Source organism: Onychostruthus taczanowskii, unplaced genomic scaffold (assembly GCF_017590055.1).
Source record: "Onychostruthus taczanowskii isolate IOZ18803 unplaced genomic scaffold, ASM1759005v1 scaffold47, whole genome shotgun sequence".
NCBI lineage: Eukaryota > Metazoa > Chordata > Aves > Passeriformes > Passeridae > Onychostruthus > Onychostruthus taczanowskii.
In genome coordinates this window covers 3,958,071-3,974,837 of record NW_024502236.1, presented here as the reverse complement: position 1 = coordinate 3,974,837, position 16,767 = coordinate 3,958,071, and the positions used below count along the sequence as shown (strand labels likewise).

The following is a 16,767-nucleotide window of genomic DNA, read 5'->3' as shown; positions in this document are numbered from 1 at the left end:
TCTTCCTTCCCTTTTTTCCCTTCCTTCCTTCCTTTCCCTTCCCTGCTTGAATTTATTTCAGAGGGAGAAAAAAAAGCTAATAATGATGGCTTGTTCACTTTGCATGGAATCTTGTTCTCTTTTGGTACTGACCTGAAAATTAATCAAGTGTTCAAAAATGAAAAGACAGGAATGTTATGATTTGCCTTTAACCTTTGTGTGAATTGTTTTGGGATATGTTGGTGCTACTACAGATGATCAGCTCCTGAGGAACCAAGTGGTGTTTTCTTATCAATGTGTGGCTGTTTACTACCATGCACAGGCCTTGCTCACTGTGTAGAATGAAGAACTGCTTGAACTTGGCAACCTTTACTAATTTGGTATTGTTTCAATGTTTTTTCAATGATTGTAATTTATTTCACAGCACAGAAGAGTTCTTTGATGCAGGACAAAATGACAGATCTCTCTCTATTCTGTTTCCATATAAATAAATATATATAAAAATTTTAAAAATGGTTTGTCTCCCTCAAGCAGAACTTTTTAGCCATTTATACATAGTAAACGAGGATTTAGTAATTTAAATCAAGGTATATATCTACACAAAACCAGGTAGTTGTTAGCCTAAGTCATGTGCACGACTGCTTTTCAAAAGCCGGGATCTCTGGCTTTAAAAATGAAACTGTATATTTTCAGAAGAATTTGTCTGACTGCTGTTGAAGCTGACTCCAGTGGATATGCTGGTTTGTTGAGAGGTTGACCTACACTGCAAGATGTTTTATTTTCTTTTCCTGAAATAAGTGAAATGCCACCAAAACAATTTTTTATAAGTTGTTTTATCTTTATTGTGGTTAAAAATAGTGAAATATGCAGCATATGTCAAGTTTGCAAACTTTCTTTTTGAGTCAGTATTTTACCTGATAGTACAATGGCTATTGATTTGAAGTTGCTAATTATGTCTTTTGTTTTTAAGAAAAATTAAAGAAAGGGTGAGAGGACTCTCACTTGTTTTGTTTTTTTTTTTTAAATATGCTTAAAGGACAGTAATGGTAATCTGGAGCTGGCTGTGGCTTTTCTCACTGCGAAGAATGCCAAGGTTCCCCAGCTAGAGGAGGCAACTTACTACCAAACAGCCCTTCCTGGGAATGACAGATACATCAGCGTGGGCAGCCAGGCAGACACCAGTAGGTATCTTTTCTTTTCATAAGTTTAGTTTAAAGGCATGGGAAATAAAATCTTGCCTGTGACATAACTGTTAATCTGCAGATTATCAATTCTTAGATTATTTTGTATTCTCTCTCTTCTTACTTCATTGGGGTTTGTTCTTGGTTAGTTTTTTTTTTTTTTTTTTTTTTTTTAATTTGAGCTACCTTTAGGCATTACCTTTACATATATGTATGGTACTGATCAAAGGGTGAGTAACTGGGCTTTCCATCTCTTTGTATCTTTTTTTTCCTCCCCCATATTACGGGTTTTATTTTGGGGTCATGCAGTAAATAATTTAAGGCAAAAGCTGGGTACTCTTCTGTCAAAACAAAATTGGAGAAGAGTCTGTCATTGTTTGTCTTAATATGTTAAAGCTTAATATTGTTAAAGAGTAGCTCCTCCCTGACAGGAATGACTTTCCCAATGGGAGATGTGGGAGGTTAAGTGTGAATTTTGTACTAAAAGAGTAGGTATTTTATATATGAAATTAGCCTTAAATATACCTGTTTTTAAACTATTTCATTTAGTTCATGCAGGAGGTCCCACAACCTACATTTCTCTGAGTCTTGTAGGTTCTAATCCTCTGCTTTAGTGTATAGTTATTTTTATGGGGAGAAAAAAAAAAAAAGGTGTTCTGGAAATAAATAAAATAAATATAGGAAATAACATAGAAATAAAAGTCAAAGTAAGTTTCGTAGTGGGATTGATATCTGTAAAATCCGAGTTTCTTGGTGCTATAATTACTTTACACCGTTTGCAATGCAGATGGAGAATATTTTAATTACATACCAGTTCTTTGGCCATATATGTAGTACATCTATGTAGATTTTATTAAACAAGTAGCATTTTTTGGTGCCTCTTGCAGTAGGATTTTTTCCTCCTTAGTGTTGCTCATGGTGGCTTCAATGTATAGAAGTCTAGTTAGATTTCCTTATGAATTATGCAGTTATCTTTTGTCTGTAGAACCTTGACATGAACATTTTAAACTTTTTTCATTAATTAGAAATGAGTTTATTCTCAGCATGTCCAGTCTGAAAACTGCATTTAAATCCTTGGTATTATTAGCAACCCTGTATAAAATGTCCTGAGTTCATTATAGGTAGTTGTGTTATCCATGCAGTAAGTTGTGGTGGGTGGCTTGGGGTTTTTTGTGTATTTTTTTCTTTTCACTCCTTTGGAAAGAAAACACACACAACCTTCCCCATGTGTTTAATTTTCAGTTTTAGAAAGTTGCCATTGAGGGAATGAAGGCTATTAAGAACAAGCTCACCACTGTGTCATAGTTTCTAGTACTGACAGCCTACTATGGCAGTGGAATAGTAAGCTGGATTCTCTTGGAGTCCGTGTTTAATTAGATTGAATAGCAATCCCATTAATAGAAGTATTTAGTTTTGCTGTCACTTACTGTGCTGTACAACCTTACTGAAGAAATGAGGTGACAAGGGATGTGAATGAAATCTGCGAGAGCCCGCATTACCCATGACAGATGGTCAAACTGAGAAGGGCAGGTCTTGAGTTGTACATTCCAAGGTGAATTTCAGGATTCTCTTCTCTGGAGGGCTGGAGGCAGATTCCGTACAGTTACACAGCACGACAAGTCAGTGATCAAGAAACATCAACTGCTGTGGGAAAAGTAGGCTTTGAATTGTTTTTTAGCATCTTTAATATCTGGTCAGGTCCTCACTGGCAACAAAGATGAGAACCCTTTGCTGTTTTAGTTAGACTGAAAACACATTGTGAGATAAAGGCATCTTTGTGAACTTTTCTTCATATTGGAGGACTTACAAGGTAAGAACTGAACACCTACCATGGAACAAAAGTCAAAACCAGTGTGACATGGAGCCCCCCCCAAGCTCCTGTAGCGATCTAGTGAATGCTCTTGGAAGAAACCTTTCCTTGTAAAGTGCTTGCCTGTAATTGTTTGGATTCTAGATTTAAAAAATGCAGTGCACCAAAAAGGCCAAGTCTCAGGGCCCTGTATTAGTAAACACTGTCGTGTAAGGGGATGTGAAAGAGCAGTGACTTGTGAGGAGAGAATGGAAGGGTGGGCAGAGGATGGGAAATCTTCAGCAGATGGCTTTAACCATCAGCACTCCCTTCTGCAAAATAACACATCTTAGCAGTTCTCAGTGGCTATGCTGAGTTAATGACAGGATCTTGTCTCTCAAATTTTACTCCCTTTATTATCCCACATAGGTATAATTACATTAATTAATTAAAACTCACCCTTACTGTTCCTTACTTCTTAACTACCTCTGTGCATTTGGAACTTGGGATGTTAAGAGTCACCGAGCTTTGTGGTCCTGCCAAGTTAAAGCATCCAAACTGGGAATGAGAGAGTCACAGATAAATACTGGAGCTCTTTTATGCCACAGAAAACCTCCAGCCATTTACAAAGACTGTTGAATGTATTCCTTGCATAAAGATGTATCAGATGTGAGCTTGACTGACTACATTTCTTTAATGTGGTTATGTAGTTAAAGGGGTAAAATGAAAATGTTACTGTGTACCATAACAGCCTGAATTATGCAGTGGCTCTTCCAAAAGTGACAGTGGGCATAAGTGGTTTGAGAGTTGCATCCTGGATGGTAGGAGGTATAAGGAGACCTGAAATGCAACATTTCATCAGCTGCAAAAAAATAATAGGTTTTCATTAAACCTGCTCCATCTGTTAAACAAAGACTGACTTGCACAATCAGTGTTACTCATGATGCTTGCCTTTTTGTCTGTTCAAAATGGCACGTGCAAGCACCTGCAAATGTAGTATTTTCACATCAACAGTGATGCAAGCTTAATCTGATCCTTTTCAAAGGTGGTTTTAACATTTTGACTTTCTTTTCCTTCTTGCACTCTGTGAGAAGAAGGTGCTTAAGCATTAGGTTTCCAGTGTACAGATGCACACTTTTTAGTCCAAGGTAATTTCAGCATTCCACTTGGTAGAGGAAATTCTAGGCATTGTACTTAAAGAAGAACAAAAGAAGTTTAGTAGTACTTCCAAATATTTTCACTTTATTTCTCTAGAAATCTTTTTATTCCCATTTGAAGTAATTTTGTGTATTTCCATCTGTGGCTGCACAGCAGAACTGTTGGATTGCTAAGAATGTATCCATTTTCTTCTTATTATTGAAGGAACTTGAAGAACCCAGGGTTAAAGGAAGGAACCGAGTGAAGAGATGTATTTTGGAAGTTGTGTTGTGTTCCAGTGAAACAGCTGTCAGGACAAATTCTCTCCTTCCTTCTTTTGAAAACGCAGTTATTTTTCATTAAAACTGAATTATTAGTCTTTGCAATTGCACATTCCATAGCCAAAACAAAAGATTTCAAGCCCTTTTATAAGGGCATATTACAGTGTAACTATGAAATGCCACACACAGTAATTTGAAGATTGTAGACTTCATGGCTTCTGGCTTTTTTTATCTTCCTGTTCTTACTTTGGGCCTTTGCATATGTCTCAGAAGTCACTCAGCCCTTTCCAGTGAGGTAGAGTTTAGGCTCAATGGTACCTAAATCCTTTTGAAGTGGTGTTTATAAAACATTTCTTACTGTTCTATTCTAGAGACTCTGAAAAGTTTATAGGGTAATAATTTCTTTTGGAGCTTCACTGCCCCTACTTTTAGACTCCTAGTGTCTTGCCTAAATCCCTTTTGCTTCAGGTTGAGTCCTTTACTCCTTGTGTGCTCCTGTGGAAATTATAGTACACTTCATTCCTTTTATCTCAGATGACGTGTTGTGTGCTTGAAGACAGTGTATCAAAAGACTTCTCTCAGATCTAAACGAAACAGCCTAAATTCCTTTCAAGTATTTGGATGCATTTCCTATACCTGTTGCCATTTTTTTTCTTCTCATCTAGGCCTTCTTTAGTATGCTTTTTTCCTGAGCTGTAGCACTCAAAACTATAATGAAGACAGCAGCTTAGTTCTTGAGAAAAATAGGTGAATCTCTATAAATATCCACGTAGTACCCTGACAGATGTGTAATGCTTCCTATTTTCTTCAGTGCTGTGATGATGTGAATTGCAGATTGAACATGAGTCGGCTGTAGCTCCTGGATCCTTCTTGGCACAAGTCCTAGTCAGTCCTCATTCTCTAGCTGTTCGTTTATTGTTTCTGTGAGTAGGATTTGACAGTGGCTTCTTCTGTCACCTTGCCTAACTCAGCCATCACTATGTGTCTTCATGACATTTCCTTCTATTTCAAGGATTATTTGTGTCATCTCCATCCAGGTTCCTGGGAGTTTTGCCAGCTTGGTATGTCAAGGTCCCTGCTTTAAAATGTCAGGAGTCTTGTACCTTGAGGTCCTCTTTTCATCTTACAGATTCACGTGTTGCTTTGTGTCGTGTTTGGCTCTCTTCCCCATCAGTGTGAGAGTCTTCGGTTTGAGGTGTTATAATTGCAGAATGTTGTAAATATAGCTGAGATGAGGAAGCTGTGGGATAATGGTGGCCAATATTTACAAGCTCTTGCACCAGTGCAGCAGTTTGAGTTGGCTGAATTGCTGCAGGGGTGCTGGGTGCTCTCCCCACATCCAGTTTTAACCAAAACTGGCATATAAAGCCACCTAAATTCCTTTAAATCTTCACCTTAGGAGCCTGAGGCCACTGTGAATTTAACATCACAGAATAGGTGGCAGTATGTAGGATCTTGCTTAGTTCTGCTTGTAGTAAATATACCAGATGTAGTCTCAACTCCCTTTAAAAATCTTTTGTATTGTTTACGTGTTGAAATTGGAATGTTGCTGCTGAATTTTCATACTTGGCACTGTTAAACCCATCAAGGCTGCCCCTTCATTTTTTTTCTCCCTGTTCCAGTTGTTGCATCACTGTGGATGTTTATTGCCTATCCCTGGGTTCAGTTGCTTCTTCTGATCTGTCTCTCATGCTGAGTTTCCCAGCCTACTTAAGTTTGAAGTTCCTACTCTCTGCCTCCTCCTCATATAAGTAGCAAGTCAACAACACAGTAATTACTTTAATGACCTAGGCAATAACAAGTAAGAACCATTTATTTAAATGATGATAGAAGTTTCCTAAGTAAACAGATGAATAAGTTTGTTTTTTTTTTTAAAAAAAGGAAGATCTATGAGGATAGATATAGTGTGTGCCTTTATTATACATACACTAGTATTTGTCCCAAATTTCAATATACAACTTTAAAATTGTTTTGTAAAATTACAAACAATGTCAAACTCTCTGAATCTTATGTATCAGAAGGACACATTATTATATAATAATAATGTTGTAAACCAAGAATACATTTCTTAGTAAAACAGATGATTAATTATGAATGTTAGTTTTCATTGAATAAACACACATGCACTAAATCAGACTGTTGCTGAGAAGTTTCTTCACTTATGGAGAAATTTTTTGTAAGCAAACTTTATTTACTAGTCATGGCCTGGTTAAGAATGTTTGCATTTTCTAAGACTATTTGACATTAAAGTGATAAGTACCTTTGTGACGATGAGCCAGTGGGAACTGAAGTGTTCTGTGGGCTAAATGAAAGGAGCATTACAAAGCTGGCATGTGTGAGTTAAAGTCACATAACTAAATTTGGACGAGGCATTAGTCCCACACCTTTATGAAACACATCCGTCAGCCTATCACAGAAAAAAAACTTGTGTGTCTGATAAAAACTTTGAGTAAAAGTAATATTTTTTGGTTTTTTTTCAAACTTGTACTTAAAACAGTAATCTGTTGGTCAGATGGGAAGGAAACTTCAGCAGCTCAGTTTCATGAATGAGTTCTACTACTCATAGCTGCAGCATTAACATCCCCATGCAAGAATTTATAAAACATGAAGATATTTTAAAATAAAAATGAAGAAAAAAGAAAACTACATTAATTTCATGTATTATATGTACATTTGTATAATGTATAACCATCTGAAAGGAATGCAAAATGCGGAGACAAGGTAATATATACAATTTTGTTTGTTTGTTTTTAGAACAAAGAGTTTAATCTCAGACTTACTCTTCTTTTGTGACTTCTGTTGAAGTCTTCTTTATTATTTTACGATTTGGGATTCAAGTTCTATATGAGGTGTGGCAGCTTAATGAGTTACTGTGTGACCTGTAAAGACATAAGCTTAAATGTCAAAACCATTTTTATTTTACATTTGCTGTGAACTAAAAGTTTGCATGAAATAGGTTACTATGGATGAGCTGATATTTATAAATGTATTTTTTGACATAAATTATGCTAAGTAAACCCTCTGTGACTTGAACTGATTGCACCACTCACTACATAGTGGTAATATCTGGGAGTGTATCTTCACTCTGTCTTTTTTTCTTCCTGCAGAGCAGGAGCAATGTATGGATAGAACATTTCTCAAGAGAATCCTATAGTGTCTGCTCCAAAACCCTTGCATGCCAAAACAAACTCTTTTGGCTCATCTGCTTTTGGAAAGCAAATGGAAGTAAAAGCTTTGGGGTTTTAATACTAAAATTATGTAACTTCTGGTAATATGACTGGTAATATACTTCTAAACACATAAGGTGGTGGTATAGATTAATAAAAACTAGAGACCTAAGGAGTTGCAAAGAAGTTGAATGTTTTAATGGAAGTGAGAGTTGGAGTTGATCCAGATAGACTTTTGTATAACGAGGGAGGTTTTGTTAAATACATAATTTTCACCTACATTGAATTCTTTTCTAGAAAATAGTCCCCATATAGAGAAGCTGGCTTCTTAATCTAACTTTCTTTATTGTCATGTAAAAATGTCATCACCCTTACCTGACTAGAGGCTTGCTCAAGGAACATTCCTCTCTGTAAGGAAGGGACCAGAGCAATCTCATACTTGTCCATCAGCATGTGTGGCTGCTGGGTTGTGACCACTCTTCCTACTTTGAGAAATACATCTTGACTTCAGGGAAGGTGAGGTGCTGTGTGTGGCTCCTTGTAAATGTGCTGACAATACAACACAAACACCACATTTTAGAGCATAATAGGTAGTGTGTGTGTGGTGAGGGGATCCTCTCATCTGTCAACCTTTCTAATCTCCTTCTGCTGTCAGGCTGTAGGACAGAGCCAGGTTTGCATGTGACCCAGGCTGACATGGTATTTTTGCCCAAATTGTTATTCTCAGCATGGCAGCATACTTATCAAAACTTCTCTGGAGGATACTTGTGCTGGTGGTGGTTGTAATTACTTTAGTATTTCTGAAGGAGAATTTCAGGCATCTGAGTTGAAATACGCTTCTGTTACACTGGGAGATCTGAGCTGACTGTAGAAGGCCCAAGAAGAAATTTAGGAAGTGCTGCTTTTATAGCAATACTGTTTTTCCATACTTCCAGGTCATGACAGATTGCCTAGTATACTCTGCAGGTAAGAGTGTTCTTTTTAAAGGCCCACTAAATAAAATAGAAGTTCAACCATTATTTGGAGAAAACAGGGCTGAGTTTAAAACTAGGTTTTGAAGATGCTGGTGTTAACAGGAAAGTTTCTTTACAACTTTTTTCTGGTTTCAGCCTTTGGCAAGGACAGGTTATCCCATTTTTTGTTCGTAAGTGACTATGGCAATGACTTTTGTATACTAAGCTTAGTGTTTTGTTCTGATCCAATGAGAAACATCCCAAAAATGAAAGCCCAGAGGAACAGGGGAGCTACAGTCTCTACAGCGGGCTGGCCAATCAGGAGAAAAGTCAGAAGTAGACAGATAAAGCTCTTTGGAGTAATTGAGTTCGCCTGTGGAAGGAGAAATGCTGACAAGCCTCTTGTCTTGCTTTGTGAGCAATTGCCACTTTCAAATCTGTATTTCTTTCTCCCAGAGCCTTTCAGCTTCTTCTAACGGCCAAAGCCCAGGCTGGAGACAAGTCCCTTTCATAACTCTTTGGGTAAACTTTGCCTTGGAAGAGGGAGACTCAAACCAGCTGATGCTCCATGTGTGTGTCTGTCTGATACTTCACGCAAGTGTCTCTTCCACACTATTCCTTTCTTTCTGTCTGACTTGGAAAATGAGACTTCTGACCCTTGAAATGGTGATAACCAGTGACCTTGACTTTTTTGAAGGTCTTGTGCAGCTGATGGACATTCCTGTAGGCTCTAGCTGCTGTAAAAGCTTGGCTGTGCCTGATGGGGACATGATTTGTGTTGTGGTGTGTAGTAGGATCCCACCTGAATTAGGAGCAGGGGTGTTGTTGCCCTCAGGAAGTAAGGAGGTTTATGGGGGATGTCAGTCTTTGATCCTTTGTATAATAAGAGCTCATGAAGAAGGCAGAAGTAGAGTTGTTTTCAGTGAGTAGTCCATCCATAATTCCCCACTTATCCAAGTATGGATCCTCATTTTCTCTCCAGTATTTGTTTTTTTCATGTTGAGATGTGATACTTTCAGTAGATGAAATAAAATTTAAATATGTTCAGAAAAGGAATGCACAAACAGGATAGAAAATAATTAGGTTGATTAAGAAACTGTTCCACTTGTTATGAAACTATGTGAAAGTATTTGGCTTACCAGGGTACAAAAATACTTGTAGAATTTGGAGCTGTGTTGGGAAAGCACTGTTACATGTTCGTTCATGAGGAGGAAAAATCAACTGTGGTCAATTAAGGTATCCTTTTAAAGTAAGGTCCTCTTCATTATGTGTTCCCTGAAGCAACTGATCTCAGTAGCTGAAGCAATGCATTTAAGTGTATTGCTTTAAGAAGGCATTCAGAAAACATGCATTCCTAAATTTGTCCCATAGCTTTATGAAAGTTAAGGGACATTAGGGGCAAGGAGAACTACAGCCCATCATGTCAAGAGTGAGCTGCTGAGGTTTTTATCTGGCTTGGAGGCAGAAGGGAGCTGTTAGCAGGGTTAGTGGTTGCAAGAGCGTAGGGCACAGGAGGGATGGGCTGGAATGGTGCTCAGCAATCCATGTGGGCTCTCTCCTCTGCAGTAAGACTTACCTTTCATTCTGTTTCACTTTTAATTTTGAGAAAGATAGTTTTGCTTTTCAGATGTGATTGATCTCACTGGAGATGATAAAGATGATCTTCAGAGGGCAATTGCCTTGAGTTTGGAGGAATCAAACAGGGCATTCAGGGAGACTGGAATAACAGATGAGGAACAAGCCATTAGCAGGTAAACAACCAACTTATATAAAGCAGAAATTAAATTAAACAGTTGGAGATTGGCCTGTATTGCTTTTTTAAACTTTTAACAAATAATAACTTGTTTACTTTTACTTGTGCTACTGATACGCCTGGCTTCAGGATGCTGCTTTAATGTATTGTATGTTTTACACTGGAAAATAGTCTTTTATGTGTGGATTAGGATTTAATAATATGTTTCATATTTTTGTATTTCTTTAAATATGGAGGAAGTGGATGGAGATAGAGAATGTGTGGTCATATTTAAATAGGATCTAAACCCAGAAGTTTCTCTTGTGTACCAGGTAAAAAGCAACAAAACCAAAATATAAATTAAGAAGCTAATTAATACTTTGTCCTGTTTTTTACAGTGTTCATTTTACAATAACATTTTCTTCCCACTTTGCTAAGGCTGAGGTTGAGGCTGTGGGTATTATATTGTGACTTGAGAATACTAAGAGCAGCTGCTCTATTTTAGCAGATGGATAATATTATTAACCTATTTAACAAGTAAGATTTACAGGCTTTGAGTGAAATTCTGGGTTTCAAGTTTTAGAAGTATAACTCAGTTTGGGTGTGATAAGAGTCTTTGAGCTAACTTTTGGTCAGATTTTATGATAGCTTTTTGTACAGTGTGTGCTTTTTGGTAATGTTGATACACTTATGAAATATTTGGGACTTGAACTAAGCCTGGGTGTAGGGTTGTGTGGGAGGGATGTTGTTTCTTTTTTTCCATCTGTCACTGGCCTTGGGAGGAATGTTGAGTTTTTCATTTGTGGCTGGCCTTGTTCTAAGGGAAACGGGCAATGATTTGATCCTTGATAGGAGGTAAAGTACCACCTCCTTGTAAAAGACCAATTTTATAAAAAAATAATTTAGATGGGGGAGATTAACCACAATTATTCTTTTTCTCAGTTCATTATGTTTGACAGGCTGAATTATTTATTAGAAAATTCCATCTCCGAGCATATGAATGTTTTATTGCTTTATTTGTATTACTTTATGAACAGTAATTTTCTTTTCCCTTTTGAAAAACAAATATGCTAATTATGAGAATAAACATAACACTCTGCCTCCCCATTTGTGATAAAAGTCGGCTTGTTATATGAATTTAAGATAGCATATTTTAGGAGGGAGGGGGGAATGAAAGGGATTTATATTCTTATCAACAACTGGAAGAAAGATTTAAGGGGTTGTTTTTTCTAAAACCTCAGTATGTGCATGTATACAAGAGGATGGTGGAAGTTCTGTCCAGTTTTTTTTCAGAAGGTCAGCTCTTGCATGTTCCTTTTTGAAGGACAGAATTGCCATAATTACAGAGTTGTGATTTAGGCCGGCATTCAGAAAGATGGACCTATTTCTGGAGATGGAAAATTTTTTCCCTCATTTTCTTTACCCAAGCCTCAACTGCTTCTGCTGTGCTCAGTTCTTGGGAGCCTTGAAGATTTAGGATTTTTGCTGTAGACTTTGTTTTTCACTTTTGAAATTAAAACCCCCCTCCTTTGGTCCTACCTGCTTAGCCCATAGTGTTATTATTATTATAAATACTTAGTATTTATGTATTATAAATACTTCTTACTTAAATTACAGTGTATATTTTTCTGGCTGCAGAAAATAACAAAGGATGCCCTTTTTTTTATATGTACAAAGGCATCTAGACAATGTTTGCTTATTTGTAGTGAAAATGTTGGTCTCTATGAAATAGAGACTCACATCTAATGGCAAAATTGCACAGAGTAACGTGTGCAATGTCAAGTGAAGAGCTTGCTGCCAGTCATACCCTCCTTGGTGCACTGCACCACATTTTCTATGCTTGCTGGAGGATTCTTTGGATCATTTGTTGCCCAAATTCATTTCACAAAGCCATACAAAAATATTCACTGGAGGATTCATAGTATTTCATGGCACAAGGAAGGGAATGGGACTTTGCTTGTGAATGGAGGCAGAGGAGAATGAGGATCTTGAAGGTTTTGGCACATTAGATCAACTCAGTAATGTAGCAAGAAGCACCCTGAGCCAGTGACAAACTATGTCAGTGTTGAACAAATATAGAAAGTTCAGAATTCGTGATCCGAACTGTTCAGTTTCCTTAAGGACAGAATTTAGACTTGTTTTATTACAAAAAGACAAAAGAAAAAATTACACCCCACTTTGTAGTTAACACCCCACAGAAGAATGCTGGCATTTCAACAGCAAGTGCGTGATCTGTACAGAGCTTCGCAAAACAAAGTAGAACGCTGTGGTTGTAAACAAGTCAAGCTACAGCCATTTACTTTTGATTTTCTAGATAAAACAAGAAGCAAAAATCAAATAGGAGGTCAGTAATAAACAAATTTAAACTGGAAATGTTTCATTTTAAAAAATGTAGTGCATGTGCATATTTAAATAGTTTTTGCTGTGGTGGCTATTTTTTTCAAAAGTATTCATAGTGGTTTGGAATCTAATTTGCACAGATTTTGTTAGGGTTTCCAAGGGAGAATTAATGGAATTTCTTGACTTGTGTAATTAATGTTGTAATGCACGTGGAATTTGTCTTCCTGAATGTAATTGCTTCAGGCTACCTAATAAGGACAGATGTGATTACTGTGTAGGTGTTGAGAGAGTGCATCTGAAATGTCCGAGTGTCCGAGCTGAACATCTTGTACATGGCACATTTAAAGTCTTTTCCTGTTTCCTCTTTAAATCTCCTAGAGAAATGTGCTTGATCAGTGTATTTCCTGTTGTGAAGAAGTTTCTCCCGTTTATATTACTTTTTGTGGTTTGAAGTCTGAAGCTGGCGAAATAGGGCTTCACTAGGGAAGCCAGTGATATTACTGGAAGGAGAAATCAGCTGTGCCTGTGGTACTGCCCCTATAAAAATGAGTCCATGCTGTCAATGCATAAAGGATGTGCACAGCCCCTGGGCTTTCTTGAAAATCACTATCATCAAAACTGCTCAGGACTCTGCACTGTGGTTAGGCATTGTGTGTGTAGTTCCAAGGTGGGGTTGTGGAATGTTGTAGAGTCAGGGATCCATTCCTGGATGTCCAGATGTAAGACAGTCACAGTTCAAATACCTTCCTATGCTCTTTTAGCTGAGTAACCTGACAGAGTGGGCTTTTCTGCAGCATCTTGAGTGGGCTCCCTTAGAGTGTGGTTTGACTGAATCTTTGTGCTGTGGACTTGCCATGCTGTGGGGTTTTGGCTGGTGAACCCCCTGCAGTTCTGCAAAGATGCTTGGCTACGCCCAGCTTGTTACAGAGAAATAAAACACTGCTTTCAAGTCTCAAGCCAAGCCTGGCATTAACTAACCCTTGCTGCAGTGTTTCCCTCCAAACAGGATTCCAGCCCTTGGAGGTAGGGAAGCTGTAGGTCCTGTGAGTCGGGGCGGGGAGCCGGGGGGAGTGTTGTCAAACTCTGCACACAGCTAGCTGATGGCTCTGTGCTGGAGACTCTGCTGTTGTCCCCAAGGGTTACCAAGTGGGGCTTCAGCTCTGTCATCAAGATTGCTAAATCCTTGTAATAGCTCTCTGGAAGGATGCTTGTTTTGTCAAGCAGTGTAAAATTCTCAATCCAGGTGATGTCCCAAATTTGTGACACTATGAATGTAAGACAGTGAGCATTTTATATGAGATATCCTCACTGTGCTAGTAAATACAGTGCTAGTAAATACATTTATTTATGTAGCATTCTAGCTGATCATTAGGTTCCCATTTGCTGTGCCTACTGCACTTTATTCCACTTTACATTTTTGATTTAAGTGCATCACAGCTATCATTATGTTGGAAAATTAATTCAGCACATAGAATGTGCAGTTATTACATGTGCTCTCTGAGGACAGATAATGTTATAAGTAGAATTAAGGAAAAAATACTATGATGCCTTCAGAAGCAAATACTTTATTAAGACATGGAAACATGTCTTAGGTTGAGCTAGAGGGGAGTAAATCCCTTATCTGCTAAGGAAACACAAACTCAAATACAAAGAAATTTTAGTAGGTAATTAAGCTGATGAATGGTGATACTCATGGGGTCAGGGAGCTGTTTCAGTTTGAGAGTATTTATTTTTCTGAACTTGAATTTTGAAATACCTTGAAATATTCTTGGAACTTCTGGGAGGAACAAAAAAAAAGAAGTTTGGTTTTTTTACCTGAAACACATGTGGTGTGAAGTAGGTATTGTAATCCTGTTACAACAGCATTTAAATTTATTCCAGTCTGTCAATCTTCCTGTCAGTTTCAAAGGTCCCTTCAATTTAGTTTAAGCAAGATTTTAAGCAATTCTACCTGCATGACAAATTATTTGAACTATGTATGGCATTTTTTTAATGTTCCCATTGACCAACTTTTGCTCTCAAAGCAGAGATACACAGGTCATCCAACAATTTTGAAGGACTGTATTAATAAAAAGGAAAATGAATTTGACTGTTTCTTTACATTTTGGGGTTTTCTTACTAGGAAAAACTATCAGAAAAGATTCTTAGCACAATCAGGGTCAGGTTCCATCCCTGTGCTGTGTTGAAGAGATGTCAGAACAGAAACTCTTAGTGGATTATATACCTGTCCTTTCAGTGCTGTTTACAGGGTGGCATAAAAAAATAAATCGATTAGTCCCTAGGAAACTACCAGACTTAGGTTCTTTCTGAGACAGATACAAAAGTGGTATTTGTATCAAATTGTCTCTTAAATTTAAAATGCCTCTCCTTTACTGTATATTTTCCGAAATAAGTATCGATGACAAATTAGTGTGTTTCCCAGAACAGTTATCTGCAGTAAATTCATATGGTGCTTCATAGTTTTTGGTAAGATAGCTTTTCTTTCTTTGATAGGAACATAGCTTGAAATGAAGATGTAGGTAGGAAATGGAGAGATTATGAGGAGGGGGGTTGTCTGTTTCTGTGTTTTTTCTAAGATGTTCAGACTTTATCCTTTTGGAGCTCCCTTTACAGACCAACCTAAACCTGCCTTTCTTTGGTGCTTAGTGAATCTAGAACTGAGAGGGCGCAACTCTTCATGCTGCTCAGACTGCTTAGATGCTTGTGATGCAGCCTTTGAAATCCTGTGCTTGGTGTTGGAGAGGACCTCAGCCTTTTGTCTGAGAGTTGGACTGGATGGCTGGGGACAGTGACTACAGTGTCACTAGTGCCCAAGCCACACTCTTGGCTTATGAGTTAGAGCCACTGTTATATGACCTCAACACATCCATCTCCATCTTCCTGTTTAGAATACACCTAACACAAATTACTTTTAAGGTGCATTTTGTCACCAAGCTAAGCATACCTGTTGATACAGAAATAATGTATCGAATGAGGCTCGAGGTGGAGAGCTTCACACCCATCAGGTCTTACTGTCATGTGAAATACAGATATTCAGCATAAATCACACAGGAACAGTTTCCAGCAAAGAAAGTGGTCATTGAAGCATACAATTAAAATGTTGGGTGGCATTTGGAAAATTGCAGGGAGAGGTCTTTCCATGGCTCATAAAGTAATTACTTGCGGTGCAAAGGTATTAACACAGTTGCATAAGTTGCAAAAATGAAAACTAAGAAAACTGCCTTAGTTTTTGGAAGTTGCCTTGCTAGCTTTGGCTTCCTGTCAGTAAATGAAAGATTGGTGACTTTGTGCTTCGCATAGCAATAAAAGCATTTGAGGATGAAAGCACTGTACTATTAGGGCTGCCTAAAATTTGTCCATCCTGTTTGAATCTGGTTCTTAAATAATTGATGACTTGTAGACATGGCTCTTGTATCTGAAGCTCTCACAGGAGATTCATGCACTCACCAATACTCTTTTCTAAAGGGTAATGGAATTGCTGTGGCATAGCTAAAAGTAAAGTAGCATTTTTGAAGACATGTTATTGCATATAATATAATATATTGCATATATTGCTTAGCAACAATAAGTGAATGATGTCATTATGATGTCTGTATTGCTACCTGAATGTATTTTACTACTTGGTGGGAGGTTTATTTGTTTTGTTTTTCTGGGGTCTTTGTTTTTTCCTCACATTTTTCCCTCCCTTCTGTTCTCAAAGAGTTCTAGAAGCCAGTATTGCAGAAAATAAAGCAAGTTTAAAGAGGACGCATCCAGAGGTATGGAGTGACTCTCCAAACCCTTATGATCGAAAGCGGCAAGACAACTGCCCGGTAGGATTAAAGAATGTTGGCAACACGTGCTGGTTTAGTGCTGTCATTCAGGTAAGCACTCTGCAATTAGCTGTGTGCATTTTTCACTGTATCTGTTGGGAGGTGAGTCAGCTCATTTTAAGTGAATAATTTAAAATAATCTCTTTTCCTGAGAAGTTTAGGCCACTGCATAAGATGTTTTTGCACATTATTTATTTATTGCATCTCTTAATTTGTCTATCCCTAAGTGAGATTGAAATGTCGAAAGTGCTGGTACCATATATAAGTGAAGCTTCAAAATGTTTCTTATTAAGAAATTGTTGAAGACAAGGAGTTGACTGTCTGAAGATCCTGAGCGTATGCAGCTCATGCTGACATCAGTGACAGTTGTGTCTGCTACAGACTACCCTCCTCAGG

General features: G+C 37.8%; 1 protein-coding gene across 2 annotated transcripts in view; it reads left to right on the top strand.

Moving 5' to 3' along the window:
* The window catches only part of USP25 (ubiquitin specific peptidase 25), an 85,462-nt gene that overhangs the window by 18,013 nt on the left and 50,682 nt on the right, over positions 1-16,767 (top strand). For both annotated transcript variants that reach the window (XM_041414776.1, XM_041414775.1), the window contains exons 3-5: positions 1,016-1,160; positions 10,115-10,238; positions 16,260-16,422. The gene's annotated coding sequence lies outside the window, so the exon portion shown is untranslated. The remainder of the gene's footprint in view (positions 1-1,015; positions 1,161-10,114; positions 10,239-16,259; positions 16,423-16,767) is intronic.